Source organism: Pipistrellus hanaki (assembly GCF_964339955.1).
Source record: "Pipistrellus hanaki genome assembly, chromosome: 9".
NCBI lineage: Eukaryota > Metazoa > Chordata > Mammalia > Chiroptera > Vespertilionidae > Pipistrellus > Pipistrellus hanaki.
In genome coordinates this window covers 11,753,819-11,777,935 of record NC_140511.1, presented here as the reverse complement: position 1 = coordinate 11,777,935, position 24,117 = coordinate 11,753,819, and the positions used below count along the sequence as shown (strand labels likewise).

Sequence of the window (24,117 nt, the reverse complement as noted above, 5' to 3'; positions counted from 1 at the left end):
TGTTTGGCCTTCTTCATTGTATCTTAGACAGTTATTCAATTTTATCTTCTAGGCTGTTCATTCTCTCTTCAAGTGTATCTATTCTGCTACTCAGAGTAGCTATTGAGGCTTTTATTTCCAAGACTGGTAATTTTTTATTTCCAGGTAGTTATTTTTACTGTTTCTAATCTTAGTTTATATCTCTCTGAATAGATTAATTACATTTCTTCTAAAGTTTTCTTTTGTTTCTTGTATTAAGCCTGTTTCTTTAGATGATAGCTTGTGTTTCATCTTCTCAGAAATCCCCACTCTGAGCCTTTTTCCTCCTCTTGCTCAAAATCTTCTACCTTTTTAATTAAAATATTTTCCATCATATCTCTGGTTATTTCAACCTCATGCATTGTATTTACCACAGCATAAAACTGAAAGGTAGAGGGCTGTTTCCTACATAATACTGAGCCTTCTTCTTTCTCCTCCAGGCCTGAGGCTCTTTCTCCTCCTCCAACTCTGAGCCTCTTCTTCCTTCTCCATCCCTGAAGTCTCTTCCTTCTCTTATTTCAGCCCTGAGGTCCTTTCTCCTTTCTTTAACTCTGAGATTCTGCCTTCTCCAGCCCCGAAGCCTCTTCTTCCTCCTCCTTCAGCCCTATGGTTGCTTCTCCCTCCTTCAAATCTGAAGCCTCCTTTTCTTCCTCCTCTTGTTCTGAGGCCTCTTGCTCCCTGAGGGCTTCTTTTTCCTTTAACTCTGAAGCCTCTTCCTTGGGAGTCTCTAAGTTTTTTACTTTCTCTGGCTCAGCAACTTTTACCTCTTAATAAATAGAAAGCTCAAGTCATCATTGGTTGCTCTCCAACTTCATGCTTTGAGACTATTAGTTTTATCTACTTTTTCTTTAATCCCATATATTCTTCCTTCTTTCTTTAGTTTTTATTTTCTGGAAGTACACCTTTCAGTAATTCTTTTCTAAAAGATTTTTGGCTAAAATGCTGAAGCTTTGCATGTCTGAAAAAGTCTTGATTTTACCATCGTATAAGTGCTAATTTAACTTGGCCTAACATTTTAGCTTAAAAATAATTTTCCCTCAGAATGTTGAAGACATTACTCCATTGCTTACTAACATTGAGTGTTGCTGATGAAAAGTCTGCTGCCAATGTGAGTATTGTTTTGTCTTTTAGATTTTCTCTTTATTCTTGAAGATCTGAGGGATGTTTTCTTCTCTCAATGTTTTGGCTAGTACATCCTACCCATGCTCTTGGCTCTCTCCTGTAATTTCTATATGAATGTTGCAGTTTCTACCAGTATCATCTATATTACTATGGCTTCTTTTTCCCCTCTTTATTGAATTTATAGAGGTGACATTGGTTAACAAAATTATGCAGGTTTCAGGTGCACAATTCTACAGCACATCATATGTACAATGTATTGTTTTCACCACCCCATGTCAAGTCTCCATCCATCACCATTTATCCCCTTTATGCCCTCCTCTCCTCCTCACCCTCCCTTCCACCACCAATCACCATGTCTGTGTCCATGTGGTCTTTTCTTTCCCTATTTTTTTTTTTATCCTCATCCAAGAACATGCTTAGAGAAAGGGAGTGGGGGGAGAAAAATTGATGTGAGAGAGAAACATCAATCAGTTGACTTCCGTATATGCCATGACTAGGGATCAAACCAGCAACCTTTCTTTGCACAGGACGATGTTTAACCAACTGAGCAACATAATGAATGGTGATGCCATCAAATGAGATAAGGGATTCAGGATGCCTGGTGGGTTGTATGATGGTGAGAAAAGATAAAGGTTTTATTTGAATCTAAAAATACTTGTGAAACTCCCTTCCTTCCTTCCTTCCTTCCTTCCTTCCTTCCTTCCTTCCTTCCTTCCTTCCTTCCTCCCTCCCTCCCTCCCTCCCTCCCTCCCTCCCTCCCTCCCTCCCTCTCTCCCTCTCCCTCCCTCCCTCCTTTCCTCCCTCCCTCCCTCCTTCCCTCCCTCCCTCCCTCCCTCCGTCCCCCCTTTCCCTCCCCTCCCTTCCCCTTCCCCTTTTCCTTTCCCTTTCTCTTCCCTTCCTTCTTTCCTTTCTTTCTTTCTCAAATCCTCAATTTCCCTAGCTTCCCCCTCATCCCCAAAGCCATCAGCCTGTTCTCCACATCTAAGAGTCTGTCTCTATTTTGCTTGTTAATTCATTTTGTTCATTACTGGTAGATTCCACATATGAGTGAAATCATATGGTACCTATCTTTCTCTGACTGGCTTATTTCACTTAGCATAGTGTTCTCCATGCTCATCCATGCTATTGCAAAGGGTAAGATTCCTTATTTTTTTATTTTTTTCTTCCAGGTAGTATCCCAATGTGTAGTATTCAAATGTACCACAGCTTTTTAATGTACTCATCTACTGATGGTCACATGGACTACTTCCAAATCTTGACTATTATAAATAATGCTGTAGTGAACATAGAGGTGCAAATATTCTTTTGAATTAATGTTTTGGGTTCCTTTCCTTTTTTTTTTACTTCAATTAAAAAAAATCTTTATTGTTCAGGTTATTACAAATGTATTCCTCTCCCCTCTCCCCTCCACCAGGTTCCCACCCCACCCTCTGTCCTTTCCTCACCCCCATTGTCCTCATCCACAGGCACACAGTTTTTGTTTAGTCTCTTTTCGCATCCCCACTCCCCTTTTCCCCAAGAATCGTCAGTCCACTCCCCTTCCATACCTCTGATTCTATTATATTCATCAGTTAATATTGTTCATCAGATTTTTTAATTCCCTTGGTTTTTAGTTTCACTTGTTGATAGTTACGTATTTGTTGTTCATAATTTTTATCTTTATCTTTTTCCTCTTCCTAAATAACCCCCTTCAGCAATTCATATAATTCTGGTTTGGCAGCGATGAACTCCTTTAGCTTTTTAAATTTTATTTGTGAAGCTCTTTATCTGGCCTTCGATTCTGAGTGATAGCTTTGCTGGGTAGAGTATTTTTGGCTGTGGGTTCTTGCTATTCATCACCTTGAATATTTCTTGCCATTCCCGTCTGGCCTGCATGGTTTCTGTTGAGAAATCAGCTGACAATTGTATGGGTGCTCCTTTATAGGTAACTACCTGCTTTTTTCTTGCTGCTTTTAATATTCTCTTTGTGTTTTGCTCTTGGAATTTTAATTATGATGTGTCTTGGTGTGGTCCTCTTTGGATTCCTTTTGTTTGGGGTTCTGCCTGCTTCCTGGACTTGTAAGTCTATTTCTTTCCCCAGGTGGGGAAAGTTTTCTGTCACTATTTCTTTCAATATGTTTTTGGTTTCTTTCTCTCTCTCATCTTCTGGGAGCCCCCATAATTCTGATGTTGGTTCACTTGAAATTGTCCCAGAGGTTTCTTACACTATCTTCAACTTTTTGGATTCTCTTATCCTCTTGCTTCTGTGGAAGAGTGTCCTCTGGCTCTTTGTGTTCTAAATCTTTGTCTTGATTCTTACAATCTTCCAGTCTGTTTTTAGGACTCTGTGTAATATTTTTTATTTCAGACAATGTTTTCTTTATTTCTAGTTGATCCCTTTTCATATCCTCACAGGTCTCATTTATTTTATCGGCCTTTTTTAGGATATTCTTGAAAAGCCTTATAACTGTAGTTTTGAACTCAATGTCCATTCTTTTCTTTTTCTCCATCTCCTTCCTTTGTGTCTTGCCTCTTGTCTGCATTTTAGTTGTTTCCCTGATTTGATGGAATAGTTTTGTGTGCTAGGTGTTCTGGTAGAGCCCAGTAGCACAGCCTTCCCAGTTATCTGCGGTGGACAGTCTTGGTGTAGCCCTTTGTAGGCTGTGTGTGCAGTCTTGTTGTTAAGCCTTGCTTATTGTTGGTATCACTGGGAAGCATTGATCTCCAAGCTAATTGGTTGTGAGGATCAGCAGTGTCTCAGCTAGGAGGACTTCTGTACTCTGCTTGAATGGGGCGGAGTCTTGGGTGGCGCAGACAATCTTTGGTTCCCTGTCAGTCTTGCCTTAGAAAATCCTGTTCACGGTGTGTCTCACAAGATTGGTTGCAGGCGTACGCACCTCTTTGGTGAAGGTGCAGACAAGCTTTGGATTCCAGCCAGTCCCTCCTTAGAGAAAGCCAGCCTCTGGGAGAGCTTCTGTGCTCAGCTTGGATGCGGTGGAGTCTCGGGGTGGTGCAGACAAGCTTTATTTTCCCGTCTGGCCCTACCCAAGTCCCGCACTAATGGCCACTGGCTTCACACACCTCCGAGAGATCTCTGCCCGCTGCCTGACACTCCGGCCTCCCTGACTGGGGCCATCTATCAGAGCAACAAGGTGATTCTGTTTTCCTCCCAAACAAGAAAGTCAGTCGCGCGTTAGCTGTCCGCCCTCTCTGCGTGCTGGGAGTAAGCCAGCAGCGAACTCAGTGGGCCAGTAGTGAACTCAGCCCAGCCTGCCCTCTCTGTGTGCTGGGAATAAGCCAGCAGCGATCTGGACCCGGCCCTCCCTCTCCTCGCGCCAGGAGTAAGCCAGTGCCTTTTTGCGCACACAGTTCACCACACCTTCACAGTTTCTGAGGGTCAGCGCGCCTTCTCTCTCCTTCCCAGATGGCAGAGCCTCTTCTCAGCTAGCCAACCAGTGCTTCAGGGCAATGCCTTCCCTGTTTTCCAGTTCTAAATTCAAATTTGTGGTAGGCTGCATTCAGGTGTCTACCCTATCCTGCCATTTTGTTTCTCCTCAGTGTTTTGGGTTTCTTTAGATAAAGTCCCAGAAGTACCTATGGCTTCTTCCATGACTTTGTGACTCATTTTGGGACAATTACATACCTTGGTTAATACTGTACTCTTTAGTTTTGTCTTATTGGCTACCTAGTTTAATTATTTATTTATTTTCTTTTAAAGGTCAAGTTTTTTATCTCCTCAACATAGTTTTCTTCTTAACTTTATTAATCATTTTTTTTTATTGGGGCTATATTTTTATTTGTTGCCACTCTTTTCTGGTACAAAGTTTTTTATTTTTCATTTCAAGTATTATATTTTTTACTCCTAAAATTTCTTTTAGGTCATTTTTAAGAGATTCCTTTATCTCTTCAACCATTAAGTCCAGATTATTCATCAATATTTTAAACTTCCGTTAACATGTCTTTGTATTTTAAATCCAATAACCGAGCATTCTCAGTTTCTTACAACTGATTTTTTCCCATGTGTTTGCTATTTTTTATTTTGTTTTTATAAGTCTAGGAAATTTTTATTGTAGACCAGACATGGTACATATGTTGTCAAGACTGAATTGTTTTCTTTTCCTGAAGAGTAATTTGTGTTCTTGAAAATCTGCTGGACTCCAACAATCTCAAAATATATATATATATATTTATTTTTAAAATCACCCACTGTGGCAGAGTAAGTGGAAGCCAAACTGGAAATACAACTAAAATACAGAAAAATCAGGGCCAAACTGGAAATACAACTAAAATACAGAAAAACTATCCTAAATAATCAACTGAAGACTAGTTGGAGAGAATCCTGAACACCAGGGACAGAAAGTTAAGGCCACATAGAAGCTGGTAGGATGTGCAGAGGTGTGAAAGGACTGGCTGGGCTCCCACAGATAGTAACTGAAGGTCTGGAGGGATAGCTCAGATATAGGTGGGTTCCCATAGAAAATTCTGGGGTTTAAACCCCATGCTGGGCTTCCCAGCTCAGAGCACCAGAACTGAGAAAAGTGTCCATATAACACCTGGCTGTGAAAAGCAGCAAGGTTGCTGTCTGCCAACTAGAGGTGACTGGAAATGCAGGCACCCTGTTAAAGGGCCAACACACAAAATTGTGTGTGTACCCACTCACCCTGGGTTTTGGCAGAGGGAAGACAGAGTGGAGCTGTGTGAAGAGAGTCAAGCGTTTGGGGCTCTAGGGTAGGAGCTCAGAGGGCCAACCTGGTTTCAGATCTTTGCTATCCAGGTGGTTTTTGCCTGGGGAAAGGCAGTCATCACACCCTGTTGGAACACCTCTCATCCCATATCATATCATGGTCTGTAGCCTGAGGCCAGTCAAGGCTGATAACAATCAGACTGCAGGCAGAGGTGGATCCCTGGAGGCTTTAAGTCTTTGCCTGATCTCCTTCTAGGCCTGAGGCTAGGATAAACAGATCTTGGTGCATATCTTGGTCTTTTCCAAAGGTACCCAGTTCCAACAGAGGGAGCACAAGCTGTGGATTGTTGATGGCCCCAAACAGGGTACTCAGGGCCACTCAGAAACAGCATCTGATGTTGTCCTACACTAGAGAGTTGGAGTCATAGCAGTTCTACCTAATACATTGACACAAACCCAAACAAGCAACCAAAATGAGGATACAGAAAGAATAAGAGAAATCCCCAGAAGAAGACATAAATTAAATGGAGGTGAGAAATTTATCTGATACAGAGTTCAGAATAATGATGGCAAGGATGCTCACAGCATGAGAAAAAACAAAGTAACTATGAAAAAAGATGATTTGGGAATAAAGAATGATATAGCATTAATAAATTGAAATTGGGTCTCAAAAGAAGTGTTGGCCCAGAAAGAAACTCATTACAGACTGATTCATTTGCCTTTTAGCATAACCATTATTGCTTGTTTCATTTTTGATTCTTATAAGTATATTTCCAGTAGGACATGATCTCACTCATCTAGGGGAAATGGTGAACAACATAGACTGATGAACAAGAGCAGACCCAAAAATAAGGAGCCATGGGTCAGACTGTTGAACCTCATAGGGAGGGTGGGGATAAAAGGGAGAGATCAACCAAAGGACTTGTGTGTATACATATGAGCCTAACCATTGGTCAAGGACAATAGAGGGGTGGAGGCATGAGTGGGGAGGGGTGGGGGATTGGAATGGGGGGTTGAGGACAAATATGTGATACCTTAATAAAGAAATTAAAAACAAAAAACAAAAAATAAAACACACTGAAAGGAATACACAGCAGATTAGGGGAAGCTGAGGATCAAATTGGTAAATTAGAAGACAGGGTTGAAAAATTACTCAATTAGAGAATAAAAAAACAAAAAAAAACAAAAACAGGACAGCTTAAGGGAACTGTTAACAACATGAAACATAACAATCTTATATAATAAAAGGGTAATATGCAAATTGACCCTAATGGTGGAATGACCAAAATGACTGGTTGCTATGACACACACTGACCATCAGGGGCAGAAGCTCAATACAGGAGCTGCCCCCTGGTGATCATTGTACTCCCACAAGGAGAGCTCTGCTGAGACACAAGCTGAGCTGATGGCTATGAGCAAGTGGCTGTGGTGGGAGCCTCTCCCACCTCCTCGGCAGAACTAAGGCTGTCTGAAAGATGGCTTCGGCAGTGGGCCTAAGCCATCAGCCGGACATCATTTGAGGGCTCTCGGGCTGCCAGAGGATGTCTGACTGCCAGTGTAGGTCCGATCCCCCGGGGAACGGGCCTAGCTGGCAGCTGGATATCCCCTGAGGGGTCCCGGACCAAGAGAGGGCATAGGCCAAGCTGAGGGATCCCCCCCTCCCCTCAAGTGCATGAATTTTCATGCACCAGGCCTCTAGTATTCGCATAATTGGAGTGCCAGAAGGTAAGAAAGTGAGCAAGGGCTAGAGAATGTGTTTGAAAAAATAATGGCAGAAAAATTTCCTAACCTTGTAAAGGAAAAAGTCACACAAGTTCAGGAAGCACAGAGAGTTCCAAGCAAGAAGAACCCAAAAAGGCCTATGCCCAGACACATCCTAATTAAAATGCCAAAAATTAAAGACAATCTTAAAGGTAGCAAGAGAAAAGCAATGTGTTACCTACAAAGGACTTCCCATAAGACTGTCAGCTGATTTATCATCAGAACCTCTACAGGCCTAATGGGAATGGCATTAAGAATTCCAGGTAATGAAGAACATATCATGTTCATGGATTGGTAGAATCAACATCACTAAAATGTCCCTACTACCCAAAGCAATCTACAGATTCAATGCAATCCCCATTAAAATACCAATAGCATGTTTCAAAGATCTAGAACAAACTCTCCAAATATTTACTTGGAATAAAAAAGACCCCTAATAGCCTGAGAAAGAAAAACAAAGTTGGAGGGATCACAATACTAGATATCAAGCTATTTTACCAAGCCACATTTCTCAAAACTGCCTGGTACTCACACAAGAACAGACATATAGACCAATGGAACAGAACAGAAACCCCAGATGTCGACCCAAGCCATTATGCTCAATTAATATTTGATAAAGGAGGAAATAGCATACATGGAGTCAAAACAGCCTCTTTAATAAATGCTGCCAAAACAAAGCTTGACAGAGTTCTCAGGTGCATGTAATTAAGTAGATTTGAAATTCATGAGAACATTATAAAATATCTTGACCACGCTCTTGCTTTGCTTTGTGTGATCTCACTAAAATAAAGACTCGGCTTACAGGCTGCGGTACTCTCTCTCCATCCAAGAACAGTCTCCATCCTGGCCCCAGCTATATTCTCTTTTCTGTTTTTTTTAATTCTTCACTGCCCGCTGCCCCTCCACTCTCACCCTCAGATTCACCACTAACCATGCTGGACATGGTTCAAATTGTGTTTTAAAAATTGGACAGTTACACGCAAAAAAATGAAACTAGACCACCATCTTACACCATAAGAATAAACTCAATATGGATAAAAGACTTAAATGCAAGAGGTAAAACCATAAAAATTCTAGAAGAAACCATAGACAGCAAAATCTCAGACATCTCTTGTAGCGATATGCTTACATATACATCTCTTAGAGCAAAGGAAACTAAGGAGATAATAAAACTAAACAAATTATATCAAAATAAAAAGCTTCTGCACAGCAAAAGAAACCATCAACAAAATGAAAAAGGAGTCTACTATATTGGAGTACATATTGATATATCTGATAAAGGCTTAATAACCAAAATATATAAGGAAATCATACAACTTAACAAAAGGAAAACAATCCAATTAAAAATGAACGAAGGACCTAAATAAACACTTTTTCAAAGTGGACAAAGGGCCAAGAGACATGAAAAAAATGCTCAGTCACTGATCATCAGAGAGATGCAAATTAAAATGACAATGAGGTACCACCTCATACTTGTCAGAATAACTACCATCACCAAATCAACAAATGACAAGTGCTGGCGAGAATGTGGAGGAAAGAACCCTAATACACTGCTGCTGGCAATGTAGACTGATACAACCATTATGGAAAACAATTTGGATTTTCTTCAAAAAATTAGAAACAGAACTGCCATTTGACCCAGTGATGCCACTTCTAGGAATATATCTTAAGAAACCTGAAGCACCAATGAGAAAGAAAGTATGTACCCCTATGTTCATAGCAGCACAATTTACAATATAAGATCTGGAAACAGCTCAAGTGCCCAACAATAGAGGAGTGGATAAAAAAAGCCGTGGTACATTTACACCATGGAATACTATGCAGCAGTAAAAAAGAAGGACCTCTTACCCTTGAAGAGAGCACAGAGAGACCTGGAGAGTATTACGCCAAGCGAAATAATCCAGTTAGAGAAAGACAAATATCACATGCTGTCACTCATTGGTGGAATCTAATGAACAAAATAAAATGAGAAACAAAATAGATCCAGAGACACAGAAGCATGGAACAGACTATGGAATCTCAGAGGGAAGACAGGGGAGGGTGGGAGCATTGAAAGAAGTCAGCCAAAGAACCTGTATGCATATTTGCATAGCCCAAGGACACATGGTGGTAAAGGCCTGGGTTAGGGGATGACGTGGGCTAGAAGAGGTCAATGGAGAAAAAGGGGGACATAAGTTATACTTTCAATAGTAAAGATTTAAATAAAGAAAAATCACCCAGTGAGGGTATTTGGCCTGGAAGCTGAGCTCTCTGTAGAGCAGGCCTTGGTCTCCTGTACAGCTGCATCTAGGTGCCTGGGGAAGAATCTGACCCGAGGATGCAGACACAGTAAGGAGGAATCAGGTCTGACTCACAGCCTTCTGCTGGTGATGGAAAATTGCCCCTGAGTTAGCAATTTTGAGGTGCTGTTTTTTTTTTTTCATCCTTAAGTGTAGAATATTATTTGGAAAAGAAGTTCACAAGTATTGCTATAACTGAAGATAAAAACCAGAGTATGCTAATTTCATCTCTCCCTTAGAAAAGAAATATCAGATGTTGAGAGTTGTCAGGATTTTTCTGAGGGTCTCCCAAAATACCACTTTTCTCAAGCCATCATTGGGACAGTGATGAAACCAGATCAGATGAAGTGTATTCAGTTTTCCAGCAATATTCTTTTCATTTTATCAATATTTTTTTTTGACAAAATGGATCTTTGCCTCTTTGCAAAATGAAAGTGTGGTTTTGCCCAAACAATCAGTGTGTTAAAGGTGATGTAGGGTAGCAACTGGGATACCCCTAACTATGCTTCTGAGGCATAATTATTTAGAGAAACTGCAGACACAGGAGAAGCTCTGAAACAGTGGAGGTTTAAGAAGGGAGGTTTACATAAATTGGGGCCTGTACCAGGAAGAGAGCTGTTACCAGAGTTACTTTTTCGTGGGAAAGACTGATCTACATGACAGGGCAAACTTTGTTTACCATACATTTCTTCTCCGCACTTCCCTGTGAATTATCTTCCCGCACTTTGAAGCTCCGGACTTCTATCCCTGTCTTTGGTTCAGGGTGGTATGTAATTACCTGGCTGCCTTTTAATTCTCATATATTTATGGATGTCTCGTGTATATAATTAAAACTTTTATTTTTTTCTCTTTTGTGAATTTGTCTTTTCATTAAGGAAGTCTCGGCCTAAAACCTAAGAGGGTAGAGGAAATTATTTTTTCTTCCCTACAATTAATTTAATCATCTGTTTTCAGAGATAGAAAAACTGCTTGCAATTTAAAAATGGCAAATTTTCTTACTTCTAATACTCAAGGTTCCTAAAAAATTAAAGTTTAATTTTAATAAGAGTTCTTTTGTTATAATGAATAAAATATTATGATACATTTTATTCATTATAAAACAGATTATAAAACGAAAAAAGTAAAAGTACCCCAATTTAAAGAATTACATAGACCAACTCAAAGATTATAAAATTGAATAATATGACATTCCATTACATATTATTTTGGTTTACATGGCTGAGTTTTATATTGGGTGTAATATTTAGTTATTGGATTGTACAGTTGGAAAAAAACTGTTAGAAATTGTTTGTTTGTCTTTATCTGTATCAGAAGCAAATTGTTTTTTTGTCTTTGTATCAGAAGCATTCTTGAAATTATACCTCAATTTTTTTTTTGAAACCTTGATGACCAGAATCGAGGAAATTTGCCATTTTTTAAATTCTAAAGCTAGCACAAATCCCAGTTCTACCACTAATGACTTGTGTGACTTTGCACAACTACATAACATTTCTGAAGCTCAGTTTCCTCTTCTCTAACCTGGGGATAGTTCTAATGACCAAACAGTACCAGGTTGACAGAATATTGGCAGCTTTGTTATACTGTGTATAAGATGCTCTCCACTTTCCCAACTCAAAATGAAGAAATCAATATTTTAAACATTTTGCTGGTTTTCTTCTTAAGGCCTTCTTCTTTTTTGGCAGCTTAAAGGAATTGTTCTTCCTGTTTTCTCTACTGTCTGATCATACACTCAGTGGGAGGAGGTCCAAATTGTATCTCTGCAGGTCTATTTCCATGCTCTTTTGCAAAGCTGATTACTTTCAGTTTGAATTTTGCAGAGCATAACAATCACTTACTGGTATTTATCTTTTTTATTTTTTGACATCTTTGTGGACTCAGAATGCTCTGGCCTCTGTAGCATTTGTGCACTCTCTGCCTCCACCTCCAATTAGGACATTAGCTGATGTCAGTAACAATAAGGCTCATGATTGAAGGGAGCTCTGCACCTGCCCCCTCCCTCCTTGGCTGACTTCTGTGTATAAGACACCTCTCAATTTTCAATCTCAGGGTTTTTTTTGTTTTTTTTTTAAATAGCATCTTATACATAGAAAAATATGGTAAGTTATGTTTGTGAGAGAGAGAATGATGAAATGAGAAGGGTCAGTGTGAGGGAAGGTTGAGAAGCAATTTAAAGACTTTGCCCTGGGGGCCCTCTAACACTTGGATGTCTGAGAGGCAGGGGTGTAAAATTGAATAGGATTAGCCCCTAGGGTAGAAGGAAACAGGACTACCGGTATGTGGTGTTTGGAAGCCAAGGTTGGTTGTGATTAATTGAATTAAATGCTGCTGCCAAATACATTAAGATATACATCTATCATTGGATTTAAGCATTCTGTGGTGATCAGTGATGTTTCAATTACAGCTGACACACAATATTATATTAGTTTCAGATGTAGAACCTACTGATTGGACATTTATATAACTTACAAAGTTATCACCCTAATAAATCTAGTATCCATCTGACACCATACACAGTTATTACAGTACTCGAGGCCTGCTGCATGAAAATTTGTGCACTCAGGGTGGGGGGGTGTTCCTCAGCCCAGCCAGTGCCCTCTTGCAGTCTGAAACCCCACAGGGGATGTCCACCTGACGTCTTAGGCCTGCTTCTCAGGGGGTTGGGCCTAAACTGGCAGTCAGACATCCCTCTGGCAGCACAGGAGCCCTTGGGGAATATCCGACTAACAGCTTAGGCCCTCTCCTAAGGGGAGCGGGCCTAAGTTGTTAGTTAGACATCCTTAATGCCACCGCTGCTTCACTGGCCAACCATGAGCCTTCACTGAGTTCCTTGTGCTTCTTTTCTGCCCCTCTGTGGGTCTGGGTCTGCGTGTATCCTGCTTGAGCTTTCCATTGCTCACGTGACAGAGCATTTAAAGAAACGCTGAGATCGGGAGGTAGGAGTCAGGGGAGACAGAGTGCAGGGGGCAAAAGAAGTAACCTAAAGTGGATGAACAGTGTTTCAGGGCAGGGTACTCTCCCCGACTCTGCAGTGCAGGCTCCCCAGTGTAAGGCCCAGCTGAAATGCTCCAGCCGCTGCACCTCCCTCTCACCACTGGTGAACAGCTTTTGGGTATTACCGCTGTAGGGGGCCCCCTGGGAAGGCACATGGCATTTCTTCAATTATTGTCAGCTGAACTCAGGGGATAGATCCACGCTCTGGGAACATGCTTCCCCAAAAAGGCTGGATGTGTTATCCATACTGACTCTTAAATTTGCCCAGGTGTCGGGGATTGTGACTTTGAGATGCAAATCCAGTCAAGCACCAGGAATGCAAATAATCTCCTCTGATCCTAACTTTTGGTGAAACCCCCTGTTATTTGGGGGTATAAATAAACACTGCGTTGGTTTTAGGTCCTTACCCCTCCATTAGAGGAGGCAGCAAGCATCCCACCCAGCTCCCAGCTTGCTTCTATTTCTGTGTCTTGTTTCTTTCTTTCTTTAATTTCTTAATCCCCAGCCGCCTCTATTTTACTTTCCAAGCTGGACTCAGAGAAACACCCACACACCACCTTTCCTTTAGTCAATCTGGCTGGGAACTGATACTGGTGGATGTCAGGGCAGGAAGAAGGCCTTTCGTTTTCTTTTCCTTTCTTTCATGTGGCTTTGCATGACTTATGAGAAGTAACTGGTAATTCAACCCCAAGATTGTTAGCTCCCCTGATTCAAACAGCCGTTCTGTTCAAACTGCAAGACAGGTTACTCCAATGGCTATATTCTTGCATACCCCTCCTCTCTGCTGTTTCCAGAACTCTGGGATAATTAGTAGAAAGTTCTCTTCTCCCCTCCCCTTCAAACAAGCCTCTTTTAAACACTTCATAACTTTTGCTCTGACATGTTTTGGAGGCTTGGGGGAAATACTGACAAGACACCTCCCTAGGACACCTGCCCAACTGTGTCCTGGCAAGCAAGCAAACTAACTTTTCAAGACAGACCCTGGTGTCTGCTCACCTTCCGCCCCAAGTCCTCCTTCCTTCCATGTCACCTAGCAGCAGCAGCCACTACTCTTTAAAAGTGGAAGCTGCTTTTTGTTCCTGCCCTATATTGACTAGCGATACAGCAGTCCTTTCCTCTCTTGGAAAGTAAAACTAACTTTCTCTCTGCATCTCTTCTTTTACTTGTGAATTCTTTCACAGCCCGCATTATTGGCCGAACTCTAACAGTGGAGAAACAAAATCTCTTTACCCAGAAAACCTCTCCGTAAACATAGAAGACAGTTTCATTATTGAACAAGCATTTAGCCAAAACGTGATGTGCATCACAGGGAGGCAGCTGAAGAATGTAAAGACATCTCACCCTTCAATACAACCAGGCAGATACAACCTGTCAATCCATGTCGCCAGGACAAAAATAACTGTTCCTCAGAATAAGAGGACATGGTGGCACCATTTCTCACACATAGTTCATCCTGAACGCACTTGGAAATGTGGTGACCATCTGTGTTTGCTAGTTGCCATTACCCAGAAGAAGAATGAAATGTCAAATACCTGTGACAGGTTGACTGGAGCCAGATGCCCAGGTTAAGCTCTTACAGAGCTGTCTTCCTGATGTTTACATTTTCAGATGGCTCCTAAGGCTCTGAGAAACACATTCCTAGGTTGTAACACTGATCGCAGGCTTGTTTAGCTTTTAAGAATATTTACGTACATTTTCAAAGAAACAAAGAATTCAGAAGTTTTCTAAAGGAAATGCTCTAAGAAAAGGTATGTGTGCGGGGGATCTCTCCCCTTTTTTACACCAGAGAAAATTCAAGTTTATTTTTTAAGGTTTGTATTTACCTATACAGTATTTATTGAGTACACAAAAGGAAGCTAGGTAGACAGGGACAGGGACCATGGGGAAGAGGAGGATGGAAAGAAGAGAGACAAACTTTAAAATGTGTGGATTGTTGCTAAGACAGGCAGCTTGCAGATAACCAACACAAGGCAATAAGGCAGTGGTTCTCAGCCTTTCTAATGCCGCAGCCCTTTAATACAGCTCCTCATGTTGTGGTGACCCCCAGCAGCCGTTCTCAACCTGCGGGTTGTGTGGGTTGTGACCCACAGGTTGAGAACTGCTAGCAGGGTCGCCTAAGACCATTGGAAAACACAGATATTTACATTATGATTCATAGCAGTAGCAAAATTACAGTTATGAAGAAGCAACAAAAATAAATTTATGGTTGGGGGTATAAACCAATAAGGTATAAAACAATCCCAAAGATGTTGCTAAGGCAAAATTCTTTAAAAGGACCAATCAAGAGCTAGCAAGGCTGTATCTACCCCCTAGACTAGATTTAGAAGTGAGTGCTTCCTGTCTGTCTTCTCTCTCCCTAGCGCACTAGGTTCCTGGTCTCCCCTGCGCACTAGGTTTGAGCTGGGGTGCTCCCCTGTGCCCACGTGGCTTCTGGCCGTGTGGGACTCTCCACATGGATGAACAGGCTTTAACAGCATGGATGCTGAATGACACCCTGCTACAACATGGAGCAGAAGCTGTGACACTAGCCTGAATGCCTGCAGCACCTTTTCCAGGACTGGCTTCTCAATAAACTTTGATGCTGCTCACTGTTTTTGTCTGGGACTTCAGTCTTCGATTTCACAGGACAAGGAACTCGGACTCAAACCCCACGTTTTGGTTTCATTATGATCAAAACCGTGCTGAATGTAGCGCAAAGCTCATTTCTGTTCATTTGATCTCACTGGAGACAGGAGAAGAGCTTGTTATCAACCTTCAAAAAAGCACTGTGATTTTGAAGATTTAACTTTCTCCTTGAGGCCACTCATTAATTCCTCCAGTCATTGTTACCTGAGCCCTCTTTTCCTCTTGGCCTATACACTATTTCAACAAATGAGGGTGTTTTCGGGCATGTGTAGCCAACTTTACGGTGGAAAAAGTCCTTTGCCTTACATTCTCTTGGATTCTGAATGGCAGTGAATGAAATAATGCTGTTGAGGTGCCCCCTGTGCTGGGCCCTAGGAATAACTGGTGAACACAGCAGGAGGAGCCTTCTCTCCTGGAGCTTGCCCTTGGGCGGGAATCAGATATTTAACACTCAGTGGCCAGTGCCTGAGAGCTGCTCCCAGCGAAGTACAGGTGGTGGGGGACAGCAAGGTGGATAAAGGGCCCACCCAGCCTGCGGCCGCCAGAGATCCGATGATTGACATAGGACCTCTACACCATAGTAGGGATTTGGGATTAAATTTTCAGAGTCTGGGTCCATCTTCAGAGGTTTAGATTCTCTGGTTTTGGTACAACGCAAGAGCCAATATTTTAACAAGCTCCTCTGTAGGACCCTGGTATAGTTAGTCTCAATATTTCCCTTCAAGACATTCTGGGTTTTATAGCCTTTGAAGGATTTATAAAGGCATAGATTGAAATAATTAGACTTGAGTGGATTGGTGGAGGAAGGGGACAAGAATTGTCATAGGGCAATTGGGTGGCTATAGCAGCAGTTAAGGAAGGAATTATTGGTAGCTTGAGAAGTGGACAGGTTTTGGGATATTTAGGATTTTGTGATTATTTTTTAAAATATATTTTTATTGACTTCAGAAAGGGAGAGAGAAATAGAAACATCAATGATGCCTCTGCACTTCCTACCAGTCTTTATGAAGTCTTTACTTTCAGCCCTTCATTATAAGGGTTCTCTCCATTTAGTCTTCAGTTGATTAATCATATATATATATATATATATATATATATTTTTTTTTTTTTGTATTTTAGTTGTAATTTCAGTTTGGTCCTGGGTTGTGTTTGAGAGCTCCACTTACTCTGCAGCCATTTTTCATATAATCTCACATTTCTTATGTTTCCTAAGCATTTTATGATTCTGGTGGCTGTATAAAATGTTGATTTTTTTCCTTATTAAATTTCTGAACTGACGACTGGTAGTTTATAGGAAAAATTTGTTGAGTTTTGTATATTTTTAAACTAGTACCTTACTAACTTCTCCTACTAGTGAATTTTTATTTGATTAACTTAGGCTTTCTATTTAGAAAAACATCATCTGAAAATAGAGATTAATTTTCTCCTGTGTTTCTAAAATTTATCAATTAAAAATTCTTTGTCTTATTGAATTCACTAGAACTTTCAGAAAAATGTTAACTAATAATGAGCACACCACTCCTGGTCCTGAGTTTAATGGAAATAGGCTATAGTATTTCATTGTTAACTATAATATTGGCTGTTTATATGCAATAACTATTTTCTAACAGATTAAGTAGGTTTGCTTCTAGTATCAGGAAGCTTTTGTATTTTTATAATATTTAATTATTTTTGATTTTTGTGTTCATTAAAGTAATTATTTTTTAATCTTCTGAGGTATTGAAGTGACTAATTAATTGACTGGTATATTAACATGCTCCTGGATTAGCATGCTATTTATATTAATAGGGAGATTAGTTTGTGATTTCCTTTGTTGTGCTCCATTTGTTAGACTTTGGAATTGGTATTGCTGGTTTGAGAAAATGAATTGGGAAGTGTGCCATCTTTTTCTCTGCTTTGGAACAGTCTAAATTATATGTGAATTATCTTTCCTTAAGGCTCTGGTAGAGCTCACTGTAAATTATCTAGACGTGGTGCAGCATTTGAAGTTATTTAGGCAGAAATGCCCATTTCTTCGATGGTTATTGGTATCCAGATGGACTACTTTCTCATCATTTCTGGAAGTTTATGGGTTTTTAGAAAACCCTGCATTTCATCGTTATTTTCAGAATTTTTAACTTAGAGTGGTACATTTAAATGTCCTATGCCATTATAAAATGCTCCTATATCTGCGCATAAAGCCCAATTCTCAATTTTAATGATTTCAGTGTGTTTTCTATTGTTTAAATCTATGAGGTGTTTGTCCATTTTATTGACATTTTCTTAGAAATTAGCTCTAGATTGATAAAATCTACTGCTTTTATTTTCTAATATTTTCTCTTTATATTATTATTCATTTATTTCTCCTCATCTCTTAGGCTTTTCTCTTTTTTGATACTTTTAAAAATTTATTTTCATTTTCTATTTATTTTATTTTATAATTTTCTATTTTTAAAATACATAAACATAAGGCTATGAGATTTTTTTCTGAATATAGTATTCCTAATCGTATCAATATTGATTTGTAGATTTAAAAATTAACTTTTAATCCTCACCTAAGGATATGTTTTTGTTGATTTTAGAGAGATAGGAAGAGAGAGAGAGAGAGAAGGAAACATTGATGTGAGACAGAAACATTGATCAGTTGTCTCCCAGGGATCAAGCCTGCAACCTAGGTATGTGCCCTGACCAAGAATCGAATTGCAACTTTTTGGTGTACCGGATGATGCTCCAACCAACCGAGCCACCTGGCCAGGGCTAGATTTTATTGTTTTTATAAGTTTAAAACTTTTCTGTCACTGCATTTTTATTTATTTTTATTTTTATTTTTTAAATATATTTTATTGATATTTTACAGAGAGGAAGGGAGAGAGATAGAGAGCCAGAAATGTCGATGAGAGAGAAACATTGACAGCCGCCTCCTGCACACCCCCCTCCAGGGACATGCCCACAACCAATGTATATGCCCTTGACCGGAATCGAACCTGGGACCTTTCAGTCCACAGACTGGTTTCGGCCTGTCACTGCATTTTTAAAGTTTTATAAAAATTGAGTATGATTTACAAACATTAAAATGCAATACCTGAAGTTGTACAATTTGATTTTTTTAAAGGGAAATATATATTTATTCCAAGATTTGTGTACTGGGATTTTTTCAGTGCCCTGTCTACTGTAGAGCTCGAGTGATGACAATGTGCTGGGGGCTGCTGTGTTTCCTGGCATGAGCTCCCATTCTCTGAGGGTCCTGAGAAGGACAGTGGATTAGTCCTGAAGCCATCAGGAAAGGAGGAAGTGGTCCCATTGGGTGGAGCATGTGTGGCTCCAAATCTGAGGGTGGGACCAGACAATGCCAGGGAGTAGCTGCAGGGCAGGGTTCACCAGCTGGAGGGCCATTGGGGAGTAGACTGTAGTTGGTAGAGACTTCTGTTGCAGGAGGAAGAGGAGGAGCTCCTGGCAGCCCTGAAATGGCCTTCCCCATTTCATGTTGAGTCTATGCCACTGACAACCAACTTGTTAAAGGACTTCCCCATGGCCACTTCTGCAGCCTGCTTTTTGGCACACTGGATGAAAGCACACTGCTCTCTGTGCACCATGGCGATCGTCCGGATCTCTCCAAACTGGTAGAAATGATTTCTGAGATCTGCCCAGACCACCAGCATATAGTGTGGTGAGAGTCTTGTCCTCTGATGGGGCCAGACAAGGTATTGTTGAAAGCCGCTATAAGAGCTTACCTGCCACAGGGTCTTGAGTCCATAATACTGTTTTTGTTTTTTTTTTGTTTTTTTTTTTAAATCAATCTTTATTGTTCATATTATTACAAAGGTTCCTCATTTCTTCCCCCCTCCACCAGGTTCCCACCCCACCCTCCGCCCCCTCCCCATCCCCCATTGTCCTCATCTATAGGTGCAGTTTATGTTCAGTCTCTTCCTCCCTCCCTTTCCCCCATAGTAAATCCCTTTTCAGATAGTAAATCAGTTACTTAGCATTTTCTCATATCAATAATACCTCCACATGCCCAATGATACATTTCACACAAAAGACATTTCCAAATAGGTCAACCAGCTTCATCCAGGCCTCACCCAAGGCACTCACAGATCAACATCCCAGCCCTATACTAACTCAACACATCCAGATCTAAGCCTTCATCACTTGATTCAGCAGACCCTCAAGTTCCCACAAAAGTTTCCAGCCATGTCTGAGAGGCAGCCGTGGGGCAGAGGCAGACGAGGAGCGAGCTGTTCCGGGCCTGGCTGCTCTGGGCCTGGCCTCTGTTGCTCTGGTTCGTTCCACAACCAGCTGCTCCGGGTCTGGTCACTGCCGCTCCCGACCTAGTTGCTCTGGACTTGGCTACTGCTGCTCCGGGCCCGGCCGCTCCGGGCCTGGCCGCTCCCAGCCTGGCAGCCGCTGCTCCGGGCCTGGCCGCACCCGAACCAGCCGCTCCGGGCCTGGCCGCTCCCAGCCTGGCAGCCGCTGCTCCGGGCCTGGCCACACCAGACCCGGCTTCTCCGGGCCTGGCCGCACCCGACCCAGCTGCTCTGGGCCCGGCTGCTCTGAGTCTGGCCGCTCCCAGCCTGGATGCTCTGGGCTTGGCTACTGCTGTTCTGGGCCTGGCTGCTCCCAACCCGGCTGCTCTGGGCCCGGCTTCTCCGGGCCCGGCCACTCCGGGTTTGGGTGTTCCTGGACTGACCACCCTGGGCTTGGCTGCCTCGGCCTCAGGCCTGGCTGCCACTGCCCCAGGTCTGGCTGCTCCAGTGCTGGCTGTTGTTGCTCTGGTTCTGGCTGCTGCTGCTCTGGGGCCTGGCCGTTGCTGCTCCGGGCCCGGTTGCCACTGCCTTGTGCCTGGCCACTCTAGGCCTGGCTGCCGCTGTTCCAACATTCTGTCCTTTTTTTTTTTTTTTTTTTTTTTTAAACGCATATATGTTGCAATGTTGGCTGGTGAGTTGAGTTCTGACTTAGTCTTTGATTTTTCAAGATCTTCTTTGTATTCTTTCTTAAGTAATTTTACTATCTTTTGCTCTCACTTGATTTCTTCACATTGAGAACTTCTTTGGTTTCTTCCTCCTTGTCCTGGGAGCTCAGCAGGTTGGCCTGTGGCACCCCTTTGTTCTCCGCGGGCTCCCGCGCTGCTCCAGCCTGTTGCCGGGGTTGGCGCCGCCCAGGAAGCAGCCCAAGGCCTTGGCTCCGTTGCCCGCGCTCAGAAGTCGAAGGCTCAGGGGCACCCCCCTCACCCCCCCCCGGGGGCCTTGTCGCCCGGCTCCCTGCCGGCGCCCAGCTGACCGGTGTCCGGCAGGGGCTCCTGCTCCTTGTCGCATTCCTCCAGTCTGGAGCTTTTTTTCTTTCTCTTTCCCGCTAGGGTAGTCTAGGATCAGAGTCAACAGACTGTCCTCTGCGCGAAGTGCGCGTGACTCTGGGGGCTCCGATTTTCGCCACTCCCCTGGAATTCCGCCTCACAGCCCCATCTCCCCCTGCTTGAGCCTGGATCCCCAGGGTCTGGTCCAGGACTGGGGTTCAGAGCAGTTGAAACTGAGGCCCAACACAGCTGGGGCTCCCATTTCCTTCCCTCCAGGGCAATCCCGCATCAGAGTCAACATTCCTTCCCTTGCAAGCAATGTGCGCGACTCCGGGGCGCGGCCTTTCACCACTCTCCCAGGACTCCACCTCACAGCCCTGTCTCCCTCTACTTGAGCCTGGGTCCCCAGGGATTGGCCTAGAACTGGGGTTCAGAGCAGTCTGGACTGAGGCTCAGTGCCACCGGAGGCCCTGTTCCTTCCGGCTAGGGTAATCCAGCATCAGAGTCAACATTCAGTCTTCTGCGCGCAATGTATGCGCGACTCCGGGGGCCCTGCTTTTCGCTGCTTGCCTGGGATTCCGCCTCACAGCCCTGTCTCCTCCTGCCGGAGCCTGGGTCCCCAGGGTCTGACCCATAACTTGGGGCTCAGCGCTGCCGGTTTGGGGGTTCAGCCCAGGCTGGGGGTTTTGTTTCCTTCCTGCTAGGGAACGCCGGGCAGCACCCAGCCCTCTTCTCTCCGGCTGCGACCTCTCCGCACGTGTGCGTGCGAGCGCGCAGCATGTCTCCGTACCTTAGGCTTTTTTTCAGCTCCTCTGATTTTCCTTCTGGTTTTCTCTTTCCTTCTTGTTGTAGAATTTTTAGTCAGTCGACTACCTGTAGCTCTGGGCGATGTCCACTCTACATTTTAGTTGTATTCCATTGAAATTGTTGTGTGCTGCTGCGGTTAGGTGTCTACCCGAGCAGCCATCTTGGATTCTCTCTCCATAATACTGGTTTTTAATGTTCTGATCAGCAAGGGGGTCATCTGGATCCATAGGCTGTGGACGTCCTTCTCATTTCTTATATTCTCCTTTCACCCAGAGAGTGCAAATGTGTGGTTGGTTCCATTTGTAGTAGGATGTGGCCCGGGCCAATGTGAGCAGCGTGTTGCTGGTGGACATGGCTTTCCCCAGCATGCCTACTGGCCATGTTCCAGAAGAGTTAGAAATCTCCCTCTCCATCTGATGTTGGCATGCCATCCTTAAAGACAAGCCTGCAGCAGGAACCTGGATGGGCAGGCCATGATAGATTCAAGAGGCAGGTCTGACAGACATTCTTCAATTTACTACAGGTTTGGCACAGGTCTTCTTAAAATGCATGTGGATCCCAGAGCACCAGTGAATGGCCTTGGCACAGATTTTGCATTCCTCCCCATATTTTTCTTTGGTTATTCAGATATAGGGGTTTTCTCCAAGACACATCTGGCCAAGAATGGTGAAGCCCACATCCTCCCAGGTCTGCCCTTTATTGGTGCTGGAACCAGAGGCTGCCAACTTGAAAGCATCTGAGGCCCAGCGTGTTTCAAGTTGGAAGAGGATTGCCCCAATCCCATCAGGCCCTAGGCTGGTTCCTAATTAAGGTTTTTATTGAAGTAAAATTTACACACAGTGAAGTGCACATGTCTTAATTATACAACTTGATGAGTTTTGACAAATTTATGTAACCAACACACCAAGCAAGATACCTAACTTCTCGCTCCCGTGAATGTTCCCTCATACCCTTTTCAATCAGTCCCCTGCTCTGGACAACCACTGTTACAATTTCTATCACCCCAGTCATTTTGTCAATTCATGAACTTCATATTTTCCCCTCAGTATAATGCTTTTTAATTATTTTACTAGAGGCCTGATGCACGAAATTCATGCAAAAGTAGACTTTCCTTCCCCCAGCTGCTGGCACCGGCTTCCCTCTGGCAATCAGGATCCAGGCTTCCCTTGCAGCTCCGGCTTCATCCAGAAGGATGTCTGATCTAATTAGCACATTACACTTTTATTATTATAGATTATTTAATGTCCTCCCCCTCCATTGACTCCCGAGTATATCCCTGCCACCCACCCCAGACCTTTACTACCCTATTGTCTGTGTCTATGTGTTATGCATTTCTGCATACAAGTTCTTTGGTTGGTCATTTCCCATCCACCCCTGTCTTTCCTCTTAGATTCGACAGTTTGTTCCATACTTCTATGTCTCAGACTCTATTTTGTTCATCAGTTTATTTTGTTCATTAGATTTCACATATGAGTGAGATCATGTGATACTTGTCTTTTTCTGGCTTATTTTGCCTAACATAATACTCTCCAGGTCCCTTCATGCTGTCTCAAAGGGCAAGAGATCCTTTTTTGTTTGTTTGTTTTTTTGTTTTGTTACAGCTGCATAGTATTCCATGGTATAAATATACCACAGCTTTTTTATTCTTATCTGATTGCTGTGGCTAGCACTTCCAGTACTATATTGACCCATATGCACTTGATAAGAACGTATATTCTTCAATTTTGGGGTGAAATGTTCTATACATGGAAATTTAATCCATCTGATCTGGTGTGTCAGTTAGACTCATTGTTTCCTTGTTAATTTTTTTTTTTTTTTTTTTTTGTCTGGAAGATCTATCCATTGAAGTCAGCATGGTGTTCAAGTCCCCTACTATAACTTTATTGCTGTCAATCTTCTCCCTTAAAGTTTTCCAGAGGTTTTTTGTTTTTGTTTTTTGTACTCATATATTGGGTGCAAATATGTTTACCAGGGTTATGGCCTCTTTTTAGAACGATCTCTTTAGTATCTTCTAGGGAACTTTGTTGTCTCTTGTGATGGTCTTCAATTTGAAGTTTGTCACATATGAGTATTGCTAACCCAGGTTATTTTTGTTTCCTTTTACTTGAAAATTTTTCTTTCATTCTTTCACTCTCATCCTGTGTGAGTCTTTTGCTCTGAGGTGGGTTTCTTATAGACAGTATATATTTGGGTCATTTTTTCTTTTATTCAATCAGCTGCCCTACTTTTGATTGGAACATTTTGTCCATTTACATTTAAGGTTATTATTGATAAGTACGTATTTCTTGCCTTTATAATTCTGTATGCCTATGTTTCTCTCTATTTCTTTTTCTCATTCTAGCAGTCCCTGGAGCATTTCTTGCAGTGATGTTTTTGGTGGTAATAAATACCCTTTTGCCACTTTTTGGCTATGAAAAGCAGCAGGGTTGCTGTCTGTTAGTGAGAGAATGCTGGAAATGCAAGCCTTTGAAATAGAAGCTCTTTATTTCACCATCTATTTTGAATGATAGCCTTGCTGGATATAGTAATCTTGGTATAAGATCCTTGATTTTCATTGCCTTGAGTACTTCATGCCATTGTCT

The 24,117-nt window shown here is 42.3% G+C and overlaps 1 long non-coding RNA gene and 2 pseudogenes across 4 annotated transcripts in view; 1 reads left to right on the top strand and 2 right to left on the bottom strand.

Moving 5' to 3' along the window:
- LOC311627434 overlaps positions 1-24,117 on the top strand; it is a 114,383-nt gene that overhangs the window by 6,855 nt on the left and 83,411 nt on the right. The window lies entirely within an intron of this gene.
- LOC311627502 lies at positions 564-19,540 on the bottom strand (annotated as a pseudogene). The gene is made up of 3 exons: positions 19,531-19,540; positions 18,502-19,169; positions 564-782 (listed from the first exon to the last, which is right to left on the bottom strand). The product of its transcript is annotated as an uncharacterized misc_RNA (transcript).
- LOC311627501 (pre-mRNA-splicing factor RBM22-like) lies at positions 21,241-22,546 on the bottom strand (annotated as a pseudogene). Its single transcript has 3 exons — positions 22,486-22,546; positions 21,684-22,337; positions 21,241-21,248 (listed from the first exon to the last, which is right to left on the bottom strand). The product of its transcript is annotated as a pre-mRNA-splicing factor RBM22-like (transcript).